Source organism: Enhydra lutris, unplaced genomic scaffold, assembly GCF_002288905.1.
Source record: "Enhydra lutris kenyoni isolate GAN:26980312 unplaced genomic scaffold, ASM228890v2 scaffoldscaffold62, whole genome shotgun sequence".
In the NCBI taxonomy this organism is placed as follows: Eukaryota; Metazoa; Chordata; class Mammalia; order Carnivora; family Mustelidae; genus Enhydra; species Enhydra lutris.
In genome coordinates this window covers 15,362,959-15,383,774 of record NW_019154146.1, presented here as the reverse complement: position 1 = coordinate 15,383,774, position 20,816 = coordinate 15,362,959, and positions in this window count along the sequence as shown.

The following is a 20,816-nucleotide window of genomic DNA, read 5'->3' as shown; positions in this document are numbered from 1 at the left end:
TAGGAAAGGACAAAGACATGGAGACCAGGATCGTCTTATGCTAATACCCACCCTAGAGAGCTCTCTCTCCTGCAATCCTGCCTCTCCCATTTCCATTCTTTTCTTTATGTTTCCATCTATTTGCAACACGTATTTGCTAACTGCTCCACACCCAAATTGTGTACCAGACAGGTCACAATGACTCCAAGTTTTCATTTAGTGGAGCAGAACAAAATATCTTTCTAATAAACAGTGACAAATATTTGTTAAAATAGTACTGTGCAAAAGACACATTTTCAGGATAGGATATATTTTCCAAATTACATTCTGGGTGGAAACAGCAGAGCTCTTAAGAGTAGCTGGTATAATGGATTTTATTGTAGCTCTGCTTTTTTTGTAGGAGAGTAAGAAGCAGAGGTAAGTGGTACTAAAGAGATAATAAATTTGTTAGCTGTAATAAGCTATGGAAATGTACATTATAGTCATGGAAATCATGGAATTATGAAAACTTCGGAGCTTGGATTGTTGGGCTCAAATCTTTTGTTTTAAAAATGAGGACTTCCAAGTTTGCTGACGAAAGGTCAACCAACAAACGCTGGGAGCTAGAACTTAGATCTGATTCTGCATCCTTCTTTCTTGGGATATTAAAAAATAAAAGGAGGAAGTTTATCAGTTGCTGTTTTCTTTTTATTTATGAAAGTCCTGTAAGTTCATGTGGAAAATACTAAAAACTACAACGAGGCAAACATACCAGGTATTTTTAGAATCTGGTTTCTTTCTTTCTTTCTTTTTTTTGTTTTTTTAAATATTTTATTTATTTGACAGACAGATCATAAGTAGGCAGAGAGGCAGGCAGAGAGAGAGGGGGAAGCAGGCTCCCTGCTGAGCAGAGAGCCCGATGTGGGGCTCGATCCCAGGACCCTGGGATCATGACCTGAGCTGAGGGCAGAGGCTTTAACCCACTGAGCCACCCAGGCACCCCATAGAATCTGGTTTCTTTACATGAGATGGCAAGTCTACTTTTGGACAAATTATTTTTGAAAGTAGTATTAATATTTAGTGTTATAATTGAACTTATTTATGGATAATGATTTATCAGTCTTTTTCCCACTAGCAGATGTTTGGTGTTTTAGTTTACTTTCAAGGGTTCAGTAAGCAATGCTTCAGTGAACATCTCTTTGTTACCTTAGATTAGTTTTTTTTTTTTTAAAGATTTTATTTACTTATTTATTTGACACAGAGAGATCACAAGTAGGCAGAGAGGCAGGCAGAGAGAGAAAGAGGAAGGGAAGCAGGCTCCCTGCCGAGCAGAGAGCCCAATGCGGGGCTCGATCCCAGGACCCTGGGATCATGACCTGAGCCGAAGGCAGAGGCTTTAACCCACTGAGCCACCCAGGCGCCCCAGAGTAGTTCTTTAAGATAAGTAATTTTGAAAGTATAAATATGTGTAAGACTCTTGGTAAGTACTTCCATCTTCCCCTCCAGAAATGTGTGTGTGAGGTGCTCATTTATCTGCGCCCTCTTGTCCTGGCTGCATTCCATATACCCAGCTACCCTGATGTTAGGGCTCCCCTCCAGGAACCTAATCACTTAAACACAAGAAGTGTATGTGTGAACCCACAAAGTTCGGAGCAGATGTGGAAAGACATTAAGGGTAAATCAAAGTCAACTAAAATATTAAGCACACCTCCATCCCCCACCTTGTCCACGCCCTTCCCAATGCCTTACCTCCACTCACTCAAATTTGAAATTGAACTTAACCTTATTTTATATGATAGCTGAGGTTCGCAAGCCAGTGGTGTGTTTATGTGAGTTTCATTGTAGCACAGCTGGGCTTCCCCGCTCCAGCCTCCTGGCCTTCATGTCACCCAGCAGCCGCCTATAAGACATCATGCATCCCCTGAGGCCACTGCCGCAACTTGTGTGGCAGCTTGTGCTGGGCTGTGGGGGCAAGTGGTGGCTGTCCTCCAGCTCTGATCTGCTCCCCAAACCAAACACCTTTGCTGTGTGTGCCGGGTAGAAGGGCCACGCCCTTGAGGCACCTCTCCCTGTGCTGGGGAGATGCAGGTGCTCTGCCGGCTGAAAAAGGATGGGCAGTTTGTGGCCAGGAGCCAGGCTTTCAAGTATCATGGGTCTGTGCAGGGAAAAACAGGCAGAGGAAACCCTCTAGTGGCTGTAGGAATCCCATAAGCCATGGGTATAGACAGTAACCCACTTGAGTTGATTCCAAAGTCATCTAACAGAAAAGGGGTGTCAGAAATTCCGCATGTGTCCCTTTAGAAAATAATTTCAGTTTTCACAGAAGTTGTATATGTGTGTGTGTGTGTGTGTGTGTGTGTGTGTGTATTTAAAGGAACTTTTAATTTTAGAACATTTTTAGATTTATAGCAACATTGTGAAGATGGAGAGCTTTGCAATATCCTCCACATCCAGATTCCACTCCTAGTAAGATGTTGTGTTAGAACTGTGTCTTTATTGCAAGTGGGGAACCAATACTGATCCATTATTACTAACAAAAGCCCATATTTTGTAACAATTTTCTTAATTTTTACCTAATGTCCTCTTTCTAGTCTAGCATCCAGAATGCCATATGACAATTTGTTATGTTTCCTGGCTGTGACCGTTTGTCAGACTGTCCTTGTTTTTAATGACCTTGACAGTTTTGAGGAGTATTGGCAGGTGTTTTGTAGAATGTACTTCAGTTGGTAATTGTCTGATGTTTTTCTCATGGCTTTTTTGGGAGGAAGACAGCAGAGGTCAAATGGCTTTCTCACTACATCATATCAAAGATATATATTACCAGCTTGATTTATTGGTTCTTTTAAAAAAAGATTTTATTTTTACTTATTTATTTGAGAGAGAGAGTATGAGAGGGGAGAGGTCAGAAGGAGAAGCAGGCTCTCCCCACTGAGCACGGAGCCCGAAGCGGGGCTTGATTCCTGGGCCCTGGGATCATGACCTGAGCCGAAGGCAGATGCTTAACCACTGAGCGACCCAGGTGCCCCAGTTTAATCACTTTTTTATATCAATATAGATTCGTGGATATTTATTTTATACTTTGCGTTGTAATGTCATACTCCTTAATTTTGTTGCTCACATTGTCTCAGCTTTGAGAAAACATATATATTTTAAAATATAGAAACACTCTATCAGGGGTGCCTGGGTGGCTCAGTTGGTTAAGCATCTGCCTTCAGCTCAGGTCATGATCCCTGGGTCCTGGGATCAAGTCCTGTGTTGTCCTGCTCAGTGGGGAGTCTGTTTCTCCCTCTCCCTCTGCCTGCCGCTCCTGCTGCTCATGTGCTCTCTCTCTGTCAAATAAATAAATAAAATTTTAATAAAAGTAAAAATAAAACACTCATCAAAGAACTCTGTCAACTTGAGTAACAGGAGAAAATGCTTTTTGTTTTCCTTAATTGGTCTCATTTATACTATTCTTCCATCAAAGAAATTATGATTGCCTGTAATCTAAAAATTAGTGTTTATTTCCTCATGTGCTAAGATCAGAGAATGAGTGACAAGGTTTCAAGGTTGAGTCAGGCCAATGCGTGACTCAGTGCTGTAAGACATACCTTTCTCAGTCCTAAGTCTGCTGCTGGTCTGTTGCTCCTGGGTTGAAGATGGACCCCTTGCCATGGCTCTTCTTAGGCTACATGGTATTGTCACTATGGCCACTGTTACTTCCCTTATTGGTTTCCAGTTTCTGAAACTTTTTAAGGTTCTTTAAAGAATTCCTTTTTAACATATTATCTTCCCCACCAAAAAGCTTTTGCATATACTAGCTTCTTTTTCTAGAATTTTCCTTCATTGGGTGGCTGGGTGACCCATTCGAATGGGCGTCTGTCTTTGGCTCAGGTCGTGATCCCAGAACCCTGGGAGGGAACCCCACATCAGACTCCCTGCTCAGTAGGGAGTCTGCTTTTCCCTCTCCCTCTTCCTCCAACCCCCCCCCACTTGTGCTTTTCCTCTTGTTCACCTTTTCTCTAATGAATAAATAAAATTTAAAAAAAAAAAAGTTCCTTCTGAGTGCCCCTCACCTCAAACCTATGCTTTTCGTGCTTCAGTAATATTTATTAATTGACTCATGCATTTGTGGTGGCTGGCAAATCTGAAATTTGTAGGGTAGGTTGGCAGGCTGGAAACTCAGGCAGGAGTTCACGCTGCAGTCTTTAGGCTGAATTTCTCCTTCTCTGGGAAACCTCAGTGTTTGCTATGAAGGCCTTCAGCTGATAGGATGAGGCCCAACCACATTATGGAAGGCAACTTAAAGTCAACTGATGGTAGAGGTTAACATTATCTACAGAATATGTTCACAGAAACACCTAGACTAGTGTTTGATTGAATAACTGGATACTACAGGCTTGCCAAGTTAACATGTCAAATAAACCATTACAATGACCAGGATAGAAATGTGTTATGAGGCAGAAAACATAGTAATGACAGGACAGTGGGACATGGGAATGGAGAGGGGGCATGGGGGAGCACTTGACTTGGAATGGTCATGGGGAGATGACATTGGAACTGAGATATGGAAAGGGAGGAAGGGAAAGAATCATCTATGCCCAGAATTTGCATTTCTATCCATTCCCAGATGATATGGATGCAGCTGCTTGGGGCCATACTTTGAGAAACATGGCGGCTTAAGGGTACACTTCTTTAGTTATACAGTTGATCCTGGGACAGCCCCTTAACATCTCAGAGTGATCATTTTCCTCAATATCCCTATCTCCCATACCCTGAGAAGCCGAGACTTTTGTTGAGAAGGTAAAAATCTCAGAAGGGCAACTTTTGGAAGATCCTCAGAAAGAGCAAAGCTAGAGGGCTGTTTCGGGGAAGGATGAGGCTTCCTGGGAAGTGACACTAGACACGGATTTCGTCCATTGGTAAGGAGTGCAGTCTATACACAGCGAAGCAGTCACGGGCTGTACCCCGTGACGGACCTGTGGAAAGAGACTTACCAGGATGGTATGATTTAAGTACTCTGTTGTCAAATGATGTCCGAGTGCTTTGTGCAAAGGGGTTATTCCCCTATGATGTCCTTTTCGTGGGAGGAGAATCTTGGTGCGGGAAGGATTACAGAGAATCCAGGAGGGGACAGAGGGACGTTCAAGCCTTTGTGAACCTTACTCTCTGCGTGAGCGGGCAGTACAGGAAGACTGTGGCCGGTTGACCTGGATGACCTCCAAGGTCCTGTCCAGCCCTCACAAGTCTGTTGTCCTGGCTTCTCCTGGCGCCGTGCTCACGGTACTTCCGATTTGACAGAATTTTCAAGTTAGAAGCCTGCTCGCTTGTAACAGCTGCTGCAGAAGTGGCTGCTTGTGGTCTGTTTCCTGAGAGAATTTTCCTGATTCTGGTGGAGCCAGGACCAACCCACAAAGTCAGATGTTCTTCACAAGCCCTGCGTGCCTGACTCTCCTGCCCACCCTCCAGTAGGAGGCTGCCTTTTCTGCCCTTGATCCAGTTCCCGGCACGCTGCAGGGCAGGGAGCTGTGCTGAGGAGGGACTGTCTTGGGAGTGGACCTGCTGGGGCCTGGTGTTCTGGGAACTGAATATACCCTTTCTTCATTTCATCTTTGCTGGACTTGATTTAGGGAGCCGTTAATGAAAAAACATGCCCCATTTCCCCCTAAGTTTTGTGTTTTTAAACAACACCACCAACAAACAACCATTTATACATACAAATGTTGCTTAAGGAGACATTTGGCTTTATATAAGGGTCAAAACCTCTTCATACAAGGGTATGCACGAAACCTCTTGGAGGGCCTTTTGTTGACTAATTTAAAAAATCTAGAGTTCAACAAATGAAGAATTATGGAGGCCTTTTATTCTGATGGGCATTAGTGTGTCCTTGAAAAGAAAGAGCAGATATGTTCACTTCCTTGGCTTCACAAATTTCACTCCAACTGATCTCAACCACCAGTTACGGAATCCATTTGTTCTATTTATTGAAGGCAGTAGGGGGAAGGGTCCGTGAGAGGCCTGGATTCCTTGAAGGAACATAAATGTGACCATTATGCCGAAAAGCAGGTCTCATGGAATATAAGAAGGGAGTATTCACTGTGCCTTTAAATTTGTTCTGTGGGCCTGGTTGTTTCCCTGGATGAAATGCAAAGCAAATCTCAAGACTTTCTGGTCACTTCCAAGTAATAAAGGACCTCTAGTCACTAATTAATATAACCAGTCCAATGTAAATATCAAACCATGTGAGTTTCATTTACTGTCACATCTCCCCCCCTTCTCCCATTCAGGCCTCAAACAAGCTTGCTGCTTGGAGCAGCTGAAAGAGCAGTTGGCTTCTTTTTCCTTCTCTCACATTTGTTTCTCTTTGTGCATCTTGCTAGCTAAATGTTTCATTCCTGCGGGGTTAGAATGGCTGGTCCAGCTCAGAGGAAAGGGCGATGAAACACGGTGAGGTGGTGTCATGCTTTCTAGGTCTGACACGTGTTAGGAACTTACTCATGGATGCTTTTGCTATACCCTCTGTACCCCAGCTCTGGGAATCTTCCACTCGTGGATCCCTGCACGGGTAATATCACATCCTCTGGCTGGTTATGGATAGTCCCTCCTCAGCCTCGGAATCAACAAGGCACCTCCCATCCCCTTCGGGCTGCCCCCTTAGGCTGAATCCAGATCCAACCTACATTAGTTCTTTTTGGCCGTGGCCATCATCAGCTCCATCCTTTGCTTCCACCAGCTTTGTGAGCATAGACCAATCCCAGCACAGCCATCCCTCCTGCTTGCTGTCAGAGTAGTGGGCCAGGTTGTTTTGTCCTTGAGATTTCCAGGTGGATCAGTGTGTCTGCCTGTTCTCAGCAGACACTTACCAAGTTTTCCCAGGAGTTGTATTGAGGCCCCCTTTCCAGGGCTTGGAGTGAACATGGGCATGTCCTACCTCTTCCATCCCAGGTGGAGGTGATAGACAGCAAACAGCTTTCTCCGAAAATCCTCTAATTCTCCAACTCCTGATCCCTGTATACTCCTGATGTGTGAAAGGAGAGTGAAACCCCCCATGCTACCCTTTGCTTCACCCGCCGCCCCCCAAATACCATGTGGTGGCCTTTGATGTTACTTTGATTGTGCCATATACTGTTTAGGGATCTCAGCCCAACATTGCAACACAATGGCTCCATTTTAACATTCTGTTTGTATATCAATATTTGACCAAAAATCTTGGTTCAGCTTCTTTAACCTACTGACCATCAAAACACTTAATTCAGTTAATAAAAAGACTAAAATAAAGAGGCTCATCTTTCTGCCATCAGGAGTCTCCATTATGTCATCCTGAACTGATTCCCGAACTTAGTCTGTACCTTCAAAGAGTTTATAATATTATGTAGCAAATTAACCTTATAACCTAAGTAAAAGACTGTATAAAGTAAATGTCATGAGATTTCCCCAAAATACCTACATAGGCAGTAAATGCTCTTAATGGTCATGAGGAGTTCGTGGTGATGGAATAGAATGGTTGCATCCAGTCATCGGTAGAGAAAGCACCTCCAAGCTAGTTGGCCTGCTCTTGAGTGTATGGGGTTAGGAGCCATCAGAGCCATTCTATTCATATGTCTTGACTTTGTCAACGTGGGATCAATCTGTGGTCACTGGGCCACGTCATTACAGAGTTCCCAGGGATTGTTAGGAGAAGCCCATGCTGTGAAGGGAGTTGGGACTCAAGAGTTTTAGGGGAGACTTAGTGTACTACCAGAAAGAGCCTATTTTGTCAGGGCTGGGACCCTTGGACCTATGTGGGTTTCAGGGCATCTGCTGATCAGAACATGTATTTCCTGCCTATACTTCTTGAGGAAGGGGTATTGCTCACTATTTCAGATAGTAATAAACACCTGTAAGTGCTATATGATTCAGAACAACAGGCAAAGTGTCACAGAAACCCTTTATCTACGTGAAGCTAAATAATAAATATGGGTAATTTCATTCATTTTTTATTCATTCATACATACATTTTTTCATTCATTCATTCATTTTTTCATTCTCTTTCCATATATTTACTGAGTACGAATATGTGCCAGGCAATATGATAAGGGCCCAGCAGGATCCCAAAGGAACACAGCACTACAACAATACATGTGTTTCAAAGTGACAGGTCCTGTAGTAGTAGATGGCCTACCTACCCACTCCTCATGGAGGATTGGATCTGCTTGTTCAAGTTGTTCATCTTAGATCTATGTACTTGCAATGTAAAAACACATTTTAAGAAATATTAGGGGAGGGGCGCCTGGGTGGCTCAGTGGGTTAATGCCTCTGCCTTCAGCTCAGGTCATGATCCCAGGGTCCTGGGATCGAGCCCCACATCAGGCTCTCTGCTCAGCGGGGAGCCTGCTTCCTCCTCTCTCTCTGCCTGCCTCTCTGCCTACTTGTGATCTTTGTCTGTCAAATAAATAAATAAAATCTTAAAAAAAAAGAAATATTAGGGGAAGAGGATATTATCTTTAATGATAGGCTATTTAATTTTCTCTTAATGGATTTCTAAAAATCTGACATGGAGTATATTTAAGTGTGGAATGGAGTCTCAATATAAAACCTCTGTGATATTTATGCTACAGATCAGAAAACTTATACATACAGGACATCTGGGTTTCCTTCTAATATAAAAGCAACTATTTGGATTTTTTTGTAAACCATGACAAATTAATCATAAATATAAAACCTCTTCCTTCCATGAAAAAGACATTGAAGGTCACCATTATTGTCTTCCTATCTCTTATTAGAACCCAGTCCCCAAATCTAGTGGTCGTATTTATTAATATGTTATAAATGGAAAGACTAAAAGATATAACTAAGGAAAATTGGGTGGTTTGTGGTTTCAACTTTACTGAGAACTTTGTGCATAGAGGGATTCTAAATTACATTTGCCATTTGAGTGCCGAGCATTTTCGTTGTGTATCAAAGCATCTTAACTCCTCATATTGTCGGTCTGCTTCAAAATATGTTTTATTTTTATGGAAGCCTGTCATCCTGACGTGACAGCTTCAGATCTATCAACAATCTCCCACTTGTTTACAGAGGTTTCAAATCTGACGATGGATATTTACCTGCACTGCACAATGCCTCAGTGGGAGCAATAGGAGGTGGTTTGCAATGGGTCTGAAAACATTGTAAAAGAGTAAGAACTGGCATTTCAACAATTCATTCCAAAAACACACTGGTTTCATAAGTGAGTTTCTGTTTTTCAGGTTTACATAGCTTGTTTCTGGTGTTAATGTTCTACTGCACACCTAAGGTGCCACTCTGCGTGGTTATTTTTTATCCTCAGGGAAACAGTCGTGATTTGTACTGAATTTCAATGATGTTGTGTTAAGCCAACTGTCATTTTGGAAGCAGTAAGCAGGCCTTCAACAACAGCTCTTTATTTCATCTGAAACCTTTGGGCCACACAGCTCTGGCCTTTATTACACTTTCCATTACCTTTAATGCATTATTAGCTTGTGCTTCTGGGGTCCCAGTCATTGTTTACTGGAAAAATAATGGTGAAAATGAACAAGTAGAACATGCCTTTCCTCTGTCATTGCATTTAATCTTTGTGACAACATTTTGAGGTAGGAATTATCCCAACTTTATGGATCGTAGACTTTAATTGGTTCAAATTCACCCAACCTCTAGGTGGTAGAGATAGCATTCATACTAAAACATGTGAAAAGAGGTCCAGCCTCACTGATTGTTAGAAAGTGCAAGTTGAAACTGCATGGAGATACTATTTTGAGAAAGATCAAAAAGTTCAAAGATCCGCCATATTTGTGAGGGCGTGCAGGTCCAAACTGTGCAGCCGCTAGAGAGGGTGTTTGGGCAACATCTGCTAAACTAGATATTGTACATATTGATATCCGTGAGGATTGACTAATTGTAGAATTGTTGATCATGGAAAAAGACTGGGGCAAACTTAATTGCCATTAATGGGGAGCTGGTAAAATAAATTATGTTTCTTCCATGCACTAGAATACCATGCATTCATAAAAAAGAGGAGGATGTGTATGTAACAAAATAGAAAGCTGTCCAAGATATATTATTAAAGAAAACATGGGATGCCTGGGTGGCTCACTCAGCTAAGCATCTGCCTTTGGCTCAGGTCATGATCCCAGAGTCCTGGGTTCAAGCCCTGTGTTGGGCTCCTTGATCGGCAGGAAGCCTCCTTCTCTGTCTCCCACTCTCCATGCCTGTGTTCCCTCTCTCGCCATGTCTCCCTCTGTCAAATAAACAAATAAATAAAATCTTAAGAAACGAAACAAAACAGGGGCGCCTGGGTGGCTCAGTGCTTAAGCCTCTGCCTTCAGCTCAGGTCATGATCTCAGGGTCCTGGGATCGAGTCCCGCATCGGGCTCTCTGCTCTGTAGGGAGCCTGCTTCCTCCTCTCTCTCTCTCTCTCTCTGCCTGCCTCTCTGCCCACTTGTGATTTCTCTCTGTCAAATAAATAAAATCTTTAAAAAAAAACAACAACAAAAACCCAAAACCAAAACAAAAGCCATGACACAAAACAGGATATATGCTACTATTTGGGTTTTTTTTTTTTTTTTTAAAGAATGTAGAAGAGTGTGTGTGTGTGTGTGTGTGTGTGTGTGTGTGTGTGTTCTATCTGCATGAACCATCTCTGGAAGGAAACTTCTAAAAACTGTTAACATTCAGGGTGCCTGGGTGGTTCAGTTGGTTAAGCATCTGACTCTTTTTGATTTCAGCTCAGGTCATGATCTCAGGTATGTGAGACTGAGCCCTGCACTGGGTCTGTGCTGTGCATGGAGCCTGGTTGAGATTCTATCCCCCTTTTTCCTTTTACCCCTTCCCCCTCTAATCAAAAGAAAAGAAAACAAAACTGTTAACATCCTTTGCCTCCAAAGGGGAAATTGGTGAGTGGCATGCAGAGGTGAGAAGAAATCTTCTCAAGATGTCTTTAAAAATAACTTGGGCCGTTTACAACAGAAACCACATTTTATGCTTAAAATGTCAAAGTGAAGTAATATCTGTGAAGCAAAGGAGAGGTGCTCAGTTAACAACCACCTAGATTTACCTGAGGCCTCTGGTGAGCTTTAGAGAGATCAGTAAAGAAATCAACTCTCCTTTTGGGATGTTTTGGTTGTCGTCCTACTGATCTGATCAAAATCACCAAAATTGGTGGTCTTGTTCATACTGCTCTAGCTGGGAGGGAACAGAAATAATCCTCACCACCAACTCAGCTAACAGAGAGGTTGAGACAATCTGGTTTCCTTTGCCAACGTCTTTCCTCCCCACGTACAGGATGGGAAGACAGATGATGAAACCCGGAGTCATACACACAAGGCAGTCGAGGCCACTATGAGCAAGGCTCCCACGTGGTTCAGGCTGAGACTCAGGAAGTTCTGGTTCAGAGTTTCTATGCAAATTCCTTTAAATGATGTGAAGAGTATAAAACCAAGGTTGCACGGGCTCCTGACCACTCAACAAACACTAGATTACCCAAAACAGGAAGCAGGTCTGTCTGGGGGCGGAGATGGAAGAGCCTGTTAAGTACATGATAGTGAAGGGTGAATTTGGGCTGATTGGGAAACATTCACTAAAAGGAATGCAGCATTTACTTTCAAGAATAAGCATGTCTAGGGGCGCCTGGGTGGCTCAGTGGGTTAAAGCCTCTGCCTTCGGCTCAGGTCATGGTCTCAGGGTCCTGGGATCGAGCCCCACATTGGGCTCTCTGCTCAGCGGAGAGCCTGCTTCCCTTCCTCTCTCTTTCTGCCTGCCTCTCTGCCTACTTGTGATCTCTGTCTGTCAAATAACTAAATAAAATCTTAAAAAAAAAAAAAAGAATAAGCATGTCTAGATTCATGAGCAAAACTGTATTTAGTTCCATCATTCTTATGCCGGCTCTGAAAAAGATAACATTATCACATCAAGAAGAGTCCGAGATCCCATTTTTCATGAAAAGAAAAGCCTGTGGGAAAGGGACTGTCAGGCTTAAACTTTTGAGACATTTGACACAGGTACCTAGAACACACTTTTATTGCTTTTGTGTTCCCCCGTCTCTAGCATCATGATGCAGGGAGGGGTGAAATCCTAGGTATTTGGAATGGTCTCACCTTCAGTTGCCCTTTGGGAAAATGGTGAGTCTCTCTGATTGGACTGCTCTGCAGCATACTCATCAGAGCCCTAACGTAGCCCCAGCACTGGTTGTGTTGTTTATATTAGATGATCAATTGCTTATGCAAGAATGAAGACTGTCCCTGGGAGGAAGAGCAGGATGTCTTTACTACAGCACTCCAAGGGTTAACTGAGGGATGGTTTGCTATAGCTCCTTTCCCTTTTGAGTTTTTCAAACCTCTTGAGAAAGACTGGCACAGGACAAACTTCACATACAGATACCTCCTCCCAGGCTCTATGCATTTCTTTTCAAGCTTCCGTGCTTCCACAAGTAGAGATTTTTTTGGTTTAGTAAGATTTCCTTTTTTAAAATTCAAATACCTGCATGTCAGGTAAGAATGGAAATTAGTACAATCAGATGTATTTCTATAAACTGAGCAAATGAGAGTTTTGATGGGATGGGGAGTTGGGAGGGTGAGGGAGGTGTTCATCTAGAACTTGAAGCCTTTATGAACTCTTGTTCATCTTGAACCCCACCAATATCTACGAAGGGCCCTGGGATGTTTGTGTTGAGGTCAGTGATGGGGCTGCTGAAAAGGAAGCTAAGGGAGTTGAGGACACACATGTAAGAGAGAACAGGTTGGCTAGGCAGACATCTTTTTTAACGTTAGGATTCTGGATCTCAGTGGGGTGACCCACATTGATTAGGGCTGGCTCACAAACACTTCAGAGAAGAGAGAGGCTTACCAGCGGGTAAGGAAGGGTAGAGATGTATTAAGGACAAAAGATTGAGGGGAAAGGCAAGGTGGAGAAAAGGGGGAAATTGCTGTTTGTACAACATTACAAACATTAACATTTGGCATAAAAGTCTATAGAATTACTCTTTCTTTGTCTTTATAGTGAAAAAGGCTGTTGGCAAATTTCACTGAAAATAATGTGTTTCCTCAAGAATTGGCCAAAAGTTTGCCACTAAAGTTTTCTGAATCTGAGTGTTTATAATGTGAGTCCCAATAATCTTTCCAGTTCTTTTAAGAGGCTATGGTTTTTAGGAAGGCTAGCACGTTTTGATCATAAAGCGGTTTTCTTGACAATTACCATAGCAAAATGGGAAGATTTTTTAAGTCTTTCAAATTGGATTCTCTTGAAAATTGAACTATACCAAAACAATGAATTTTTTTGGTTAAAGGTACTATAATTTGCAAGTTTGTACAATTTAGCAGATACAAGAAGGATTTAAAGTTTTTTGTTCGTTTGTTTGTTTTTTGTTTTGTTTTTAGCTGGAAAGTTTGATTCAAATGCTGTTGTCCTAAGAGTCAGATCTAAATGAACTCTTTTCTGAGGAGTAATGGATGGGAGTTGCATAACTCATTTCTTCATGTTATAAGGCAAGTTATTTCTCTGACCACTAGTTGTTTCAATGTTTTTAACTTATTTTCTTAAATCCTTCTCCACATTTCTTTACCAGTGATTTGGGAACGTGGAAGCAGTCTTATGTTTTCCAAAGAATTGGGAATTTCTAAGACTCTAAGAATAGCCTACTGAGCTATGAAGTTTATGTCTCAATTTGATTTATCCTAATCATGACCCACGCTAAGAGAGGAAACAAGGCAGTATTCACCTGGAGCTGCTGGGATTGGGTAGAAAGCATGATGTATCCTAAATTTGAAGGCCCAAGTACTGGTCCAGTTCCCCTAGCCATACGACCTTTTGCAAGTCTCCTATGTCTTTTGGGTCACGGTTTCCTTGTAAATATAATGGAGAGATTGGGCTTGATAATCCATAAAGGGACCATCGATTCTAATGGCCTGTTTGTTATGTGATAAGAAATCAGATTTATTTAGGAAATATGAATCTGCTTCTAAACTTTCCCCTAAGCTCTCGTTCTAAAGTCTAGCCATTATATCCATTCCTTTTGTGTTGTTATTGAGGAAATCAGTTAACAATGCAAATGTGATATCTGAGGGGTGTAAGCATTCATTTTTCTTTTCTTTTTTAAAAAGATTTTATTTATTTATTTGACAGAGAGAGAGAGAGAGAGAGAGAGAGATCACAAGTAGGCAGAGAGGCAGGCAGAGAGAGAGGGGGAAGCAGGCTCCCCACCGAGCAGAGAGCCCCACATGGGGCTCGATCCCAGGACCCTGAGATCATGACCTGAGCTGAAGGCAGAGGCTTTAACCCACTGAGCCACCCAGGCGCCCCAGCATTCATTTTTCAAACAATGTTTATTGGGGGTCAACTACACATCAGGCATTATACTAGGCAATGGACCCATGACTTGGAAAAAGAGAGGATACAGAGAAACACACAGGAAATTCCAAGAGCATGATAAGGGCTATAACTGAAGATGTTTAGGGAGCTATGCACATTTACAGGAGAAGCACCCATTAGGAAATCAAGGAGATCAAGGACTTGGTCCTTGATTCTGGTAGCTGTAGATGTCTCAAGGGAGACTTGGAGGATGCACAGGAGTAAGTCTGGTGAAAGAATGGGAAGAAGATTCCCGATAGAGTAAACCACACTGTGACCATTTAGACTTAGAATCCAGAGGGTTAGAACTTGAAAGGAATTCGATATGGCAGGAGCATAATACCTATGCTAAAATGGGTGCAGACTCTGGAAAAATGAGAAAAATGATTCAAGTTCTTTTACTGTTGAGGAAGATTACTCTTCTTGCAGTGTGGAGAATGGACAGTAAAAGGAAAAGGTTAGTGGCACAGCTTGGGAGAGAAGAGAATGGCCTGAAAACAATAACAAGGATGAGAAAAGAGAGTAGAGCAGTCAGGGAGATGGGAGGAAAGATTTGTGACGGGTCAAATTTGGGAGTGAAAAAAATATGTTAGGGCTGCAGACTGGATTTTTTTGCCATGTTACACAGTTACATGAACAGCAATGCCATTTGCTGAGCTAGGAGACAGAATGTAGAGTAGGTCTGGGGAAAAATAAGTTAATTTTGGCCAAGTTAAACCTCAAATGGCCCATCCGTAGTAGGTGTTCAATAAATACTTATTGAATGAATGAAAATGCAAGTAAAAATGTCTAGCAGGTATCTAGAAATGTGGCTTTCCTAGTCAGCAAAGAGATCTTGGGTGGAGATATCTATTTTTAAGTCTTCAATGTACAGAGGGAACCTAAAATCCTGGGAGTGGTTGAGATCAACCAGGGGAAGGAGTACAGGGCAGACAGGAGGGCCGAGGGCCTGAATCTGGAGGAGTATCAGTACTTGAGTAGAGAGGCAGAGATGCTTTTGGAAATGGCAGAGTAGGAAGGATCATTAACTAGGACTAAACACTAAACTCTGAGAGGTTAAGTTCTGTGAGGGCAGAGATATTCATTTGGCTTATATTTGGGTGGCTGCTGTGGACAGAATTGGGTCTCTCTAAAATTCATATGAGGAAGCCCTAACCTCCAAGTTTACTGTGTCTGGACAATGCCAGCATTTGGGTTTTTTTTAAAAACAAGTAAATTTCTTATTGACGGCAACTAAATGGTGTTTGTAGCATTTTTATCATACAGTAGATCCATCCATTCGCTATACTTTTCTAACTGAGTTGTTCTACATGCAAGTACATGTTTTTAATGTTGTCTGTCTTCTGTGCTGTTCCTGTAAGTTTGCTATTAAAATACATTAAACTTAAAAAAAAAGGAATTAGGATCTTTGGGGGGTAATTAAGGTTGAATAACGTTATAAGGGTAGAGTCCTAATCCAATAGGACTGTGGTCTTATAAGAAGAAGAGAGCACTCCATCTGCTCTGTGAGGACACAGGGAGAAGGCAGCCGTCTGAAAGCCTGGACACGAGCCCTCAGTAGAGTCTGATCATGCAGACACCCTTATCTCAGACTTCCAGTTTCCAGAATGGTAAGAACATAAATGTCTCTTTTTAAGCCATCTAGTCTACGGTATTTTGTTATGGCAGCCTGAGCTAACTAAGATAGTGTCCAACACTTAGAAATGATCCTGGTAAATAGCAAGGAATCAACATTTTTAAAATTGAGATGTATTTGACATAGCATTATATTACTGATAAATGCTTTTGAGCCAATTGAATGAGTGAGTCATTCCCTGGAGTGCTCACAAGTATGTAACTTCCTTGAGACAGTGTGTTTGTAGTTGAAGGGGTTGGGAAAAATGATAAGCATTGACTAGCACGGAGGTCCTGGGTGCTCAGGGGGAGTGGGACGGAACCAATTATCCAGATGAGGATGGTAATAAAATAGGAAGAAAGACCTGAAAAGGTTCGACATGCACAAATCTCCTTTTTTACCATTTGGCTAAGGCTGGTTCTGAAACTGGGCAAGGTTCTTGGTTCATTACTAAGTGTGTGTGCAGTGTGTGTGTGTGTGTGTGTGTGTGCGTGTGCGTGCGTGTGCACGCAAAGGCTCTCCTCCAAATTCGATTGGACTGTTTGAACCAAGGTGAATTCAGGCCCAATCTGGATATTGCCCTCTACAGAGACTACCTTAAGCCGGCAATGAGATATCTCAAGTACATAACAGATAAAGGGAGGAAGAGGGACACAGTGTAATAATAATTGGAATAATTGGAATTCTTTTATAATTCATGGCACTTACAGTGAAAGTACTTTCTGAAGTGTCTTCTGCCACATGAAGGATAAGTAAATTATATGAAAAAGATTCTAAAATACTTAAAAAAATTTTTTTTCAAGAAAATATAAGATGAAAGTTACTAAATTCTGTTAAGCTGGAGAATTAAATCTGTGTCATGCACTGATTCACAGTTCAGAGTTGCCATTCTGCCTGACAACCCCAAATTCAAACTATCTCTATCAACTCCTGGGTAGGAAGCCAGGAAATGGCCACTAAATCCCAGGGTTCGTGAGACTAAGGACCTTGGGGTTTGATTCTTGGCTTTTAATTTATTTTATTAAAAAAAAATTTTTTAGAGTGGCAATGGGAAGAAAAGGCTGTTTAAGAACATGTTAATGAATACTGATTCCACTTGGCTTCTTATTACCTTGTATCTTTGCAGGCTTATGTAACATTTGGTCGTGTAAAAAGCCTGTTATGCTTAAAAAGGTCCAATGGATACAGTGTTACTAAAATTCTGTGGTCTTGAAGGAGGTGACCCAGGGAAAGGATTCTCACTGAGAGAAGGTTAGCTCTATGCTTTGATGCCTTGGCAAAACCATGTGTCCAGCACATGCCTGGTTGTGTCATTGGGTGGAAATGGGGTGTATGTGCTCCAATTTGTCCATATTCTGGGCCAGGAGGTAAAATAAATCTATGGTGATAGAAATTAGGACAGTAGTTGCCTATAGGGGTTAGGGGTTGACTAGTGCGGGGCATGAAGGGAACTTTCTGGAGTGATGGAAATACTCTGTCACCTCACTGAGATGGTTGCCACAAGGGCATACCCATTTATCTAAACTAACCAGCTGTACACATTAAGATACATGCATTTCACTGCATATAAATTTCTCCTCATACAACTAAAATCAAAGTTCAATTGAAAAAAGTCTAGGAGCTAATCAAAAACCTTTAAAACAAAGAGACAGAATTATTTTTAAAATGAGTGAAACTTTAAAGAAAATTCTTCATTTTTCTTTTACTTTGGAGGAAATGGATGATGTCAAATAAATGCACAAGACAAGATCCCAAACAGAGCATTTTAATTTTTTTTTTCTTACAGAGAGAAAGCACATGTGTGCATGCACGAGTAGAGGGGGAAGGGCAGAAGGAGAGGGAGAGAGAGAATCCTAAGCAGGCTCCACATCCAGCATGGAACCCAACATAGGGCTTGATCTCATGACCCTGAGATCATGACCTGAGCTGAAATCAAGAGTCAGATGCTTAACTGACTGAGCCACCCTGTGCACCTCCAAACAGAATTTTTTTAAAAGATTTTATTTCTTTATTTGACAGGCAGAGATCTCAAGTAGGCAGAGAAGCAGACAGAGAGAGTGGAAGGGAAGCAGTTTTCCCGCCAAGCAGAGAGCCCGATGCGGGGCTCCATCCCAGGACTCTGGGATCATGACCTGAGCCGAAGGCAGAGGCTTTAACCCACTGAGCCACCCAGGCGCCCCCAAACAGAATTTTTAATGAAAGTAAAGATCAGTTTGGACACAGCTAGATCTTCATGTTTTGAAGTGAAGGAACCATCTCTATTACCATAAGCTGTTTTGGAAATAATTCCACATTTATTTCCTTCCATGTTTCTGTTGGAGGAATAATGTTTTTGTAAATGTAAAAAACTTTTAATGGAGCTAGAGAAGAAACTATGCTTGGTCATAGTATTATCTGGTTACAAACTAAAAATTCAGAACTCTCTTCTGAGTTCTGCTGCCAATCTTCAGGATTGTATGAATTTGAAATTTGACTTTATGGCCTCAGTTTCTATGAGGATACAAAGATAATCCTTTAGCAAAAACACTTTTGAAAATGGTAGAACGTTACATGGAAAGTTGGATTTTAGAGATAGTTATCAGATAGATGGGATCCTATTTTCTTGTTCTAAGTATCTGGCTTAATAAATTAGCCAATATTTGATGACCTGATATGACCAGGCACAATGCTAAGCAGTCAGCGAGTTCCCAAATAACTCTAGGCAGGCTTGTTCTCAAGGTGCTTCTGAGCAGGACAAGGGGATTAAAAAAATAAATTAACTCATTCAAGGAAGAATGTAATAAATGCATGAGAATACCATTGATGTTCAGTGGAGAGGAAATTCCTTTTTATTTTTATTTTATTTTATTATTTTTTAAGATTTTATTTGTTTATTTGACGACAGACATCACAAGTAGGCAGAGAGGCAGGCAGAGAGAGAGAGGAAGAAGCAGGCTTCCCGCTGAGCAGAGAGCCCAATGTGGGGCTCGATCCCAGGACCCTGGGATCATAACCTGAGCCAAAAGCAGAGGCTTTAACCCACTGAGCCACCCAGGCAACCCAGGAAATTCCTTTTTAAAAGGGAATAAGGAATGTGGTGGCATTTGGGCTGGACCTTGAAAATAGGGTGCTTGCCCTGACAAGGAGCAAAGCAGGGGTTGTAGGCAGAGAGAATGTCATCAGGAAAGCTGCGAGTGCTTGGAACAATGGGGTTTTGTTTGGCTGGAGCATAGGGCTAGGGGTCCGATGAGATACAGGAGGCAGGAGGAAGGCCTGAACCCCTGGTGGAGCTATGATCTGGGGAAAGGGTAGAGCCGGGTCATCAGAAGATAGATCCTGAAGCAGTAAGAACCCAGGAGCTAAAAGGCAGCAGAATTTAAGAAGTAGGGGGAAGGGAGAGGCAGACAGGTCCCCGGGAGCCTCTTACAAGTCAGGTAATGCGGGCTGAAGAAGCCTGATGGAAACGTGGAGGGAGAGGGGGAGGCAGCACATCTAGAATGCTCAGCAATGTGGTAGGTGAGAGAGAGAGAGACAGCCGGCAGAGAAGACTGAGAGATGATCTTCTGGTGGCTGCGACTGGAGGGACAGTGATGCTGTTCATAGCCCATAGTTGAGAGGAGCGTCATGTTTGTGGGAGAAAGAGTGATGACTCATAATTTGAGCCAGCCAGAAAAAGCCCGGGAGATGCTGGAAAAGTGGGTCCGGAGGTGCACTCAGCGGTGGAGCTGGAGAGAGAGGCACCGGACCAACCCTTCGTCACCTGCCAGTGCCCGCAGTCGTGGCAGTGCGGGGAGCAGGTGCCCCGTGACCTCGAGGAGAGAGGTGAGGGGAGACCTGGGAGCCGGCTGCACGGTGGGGTTGTTTGCCAGAAGAAGCGAAGGAAAACTGGCGAGGTGCAGGACGTCTTCCAGCCCTGTCCCCAAGCCTGGGAGATGAATCTGACCAGGAAGAGGGAAGAGAATGCTGGAGAGAAAGCATTCAAGAAAACTGCCTTTAGTGGAACTGACCTTGCCTGCTGGTCTCGGAGTATCAAAGTCCTCTAAGATTATTATAGTCTCCTTCGTTTTTCCTTCTTTTTTTCCCTCTCCTTCCTTCCCTTCTTCTTTCCTATACATCCACATTTTTGGACTGGCCTAGTGCATGGATGGCCACTGTTGACCTAAGGAGGAATTAGGATTCGCCACTGTCACCTACAAAGAGGTACTGTCTTTTCAATATTTGCCTTTACAGCTGATTGTGTAGGGATTGCCTCTCTGCTCCACTATTACAATGTTTGGGGTCTTTTAAAACATGAAATTTATATTTACAATATGACAACATTATAGTTTTTATAACTCTCTCTCTCTCTCTCTCTCTCTCTCTATATATATATATATATATATAAAACTTCTAACTTCTTTCTCTGTACTGCTCTGGAGAGCCACTCATAGTATCTTGGTAACTGTAGAGGGTCCCAGGGCCAGAGATTGGCCACTCCTGGCATTGTGATTAGAGTCATTTAATACCCAAGGCCATGACTAATGTCTGGCAACAAAGGTTCCACTAGGTGTCACGTGTCCTGGGACCTTGGGTGAGGGCACAAAGGGAACACCTCATTATTGTGTGTCAGTACCATGGTCGGGAGAAAAGTTGAGGACCAGGTGGGGTCCATCCAGGACACCACTGTGGTATGCGAGCCCCCCCCCCGTTCCCCATGATCAATGCCGGTACACCCAGAAAGCCTAAAATCCGTTTAAAACAGAGGTATCCACCTTTGTCTTATCTTCATACCCCAGGCTTTTAATAATATATTTTTTTCTGTATGTTTACAGAAAGCAGTCAACTGAGCTATTCGTGGAAAGGTTTGTGGGTTTGGTTAACGAGGTGGAGGAGTATTACATTTCAGCTGGAAACACATCCCTAGAATGCCAAAACATTTATTCCAAAGTCTGGTTTCCTGGTGCAGTCG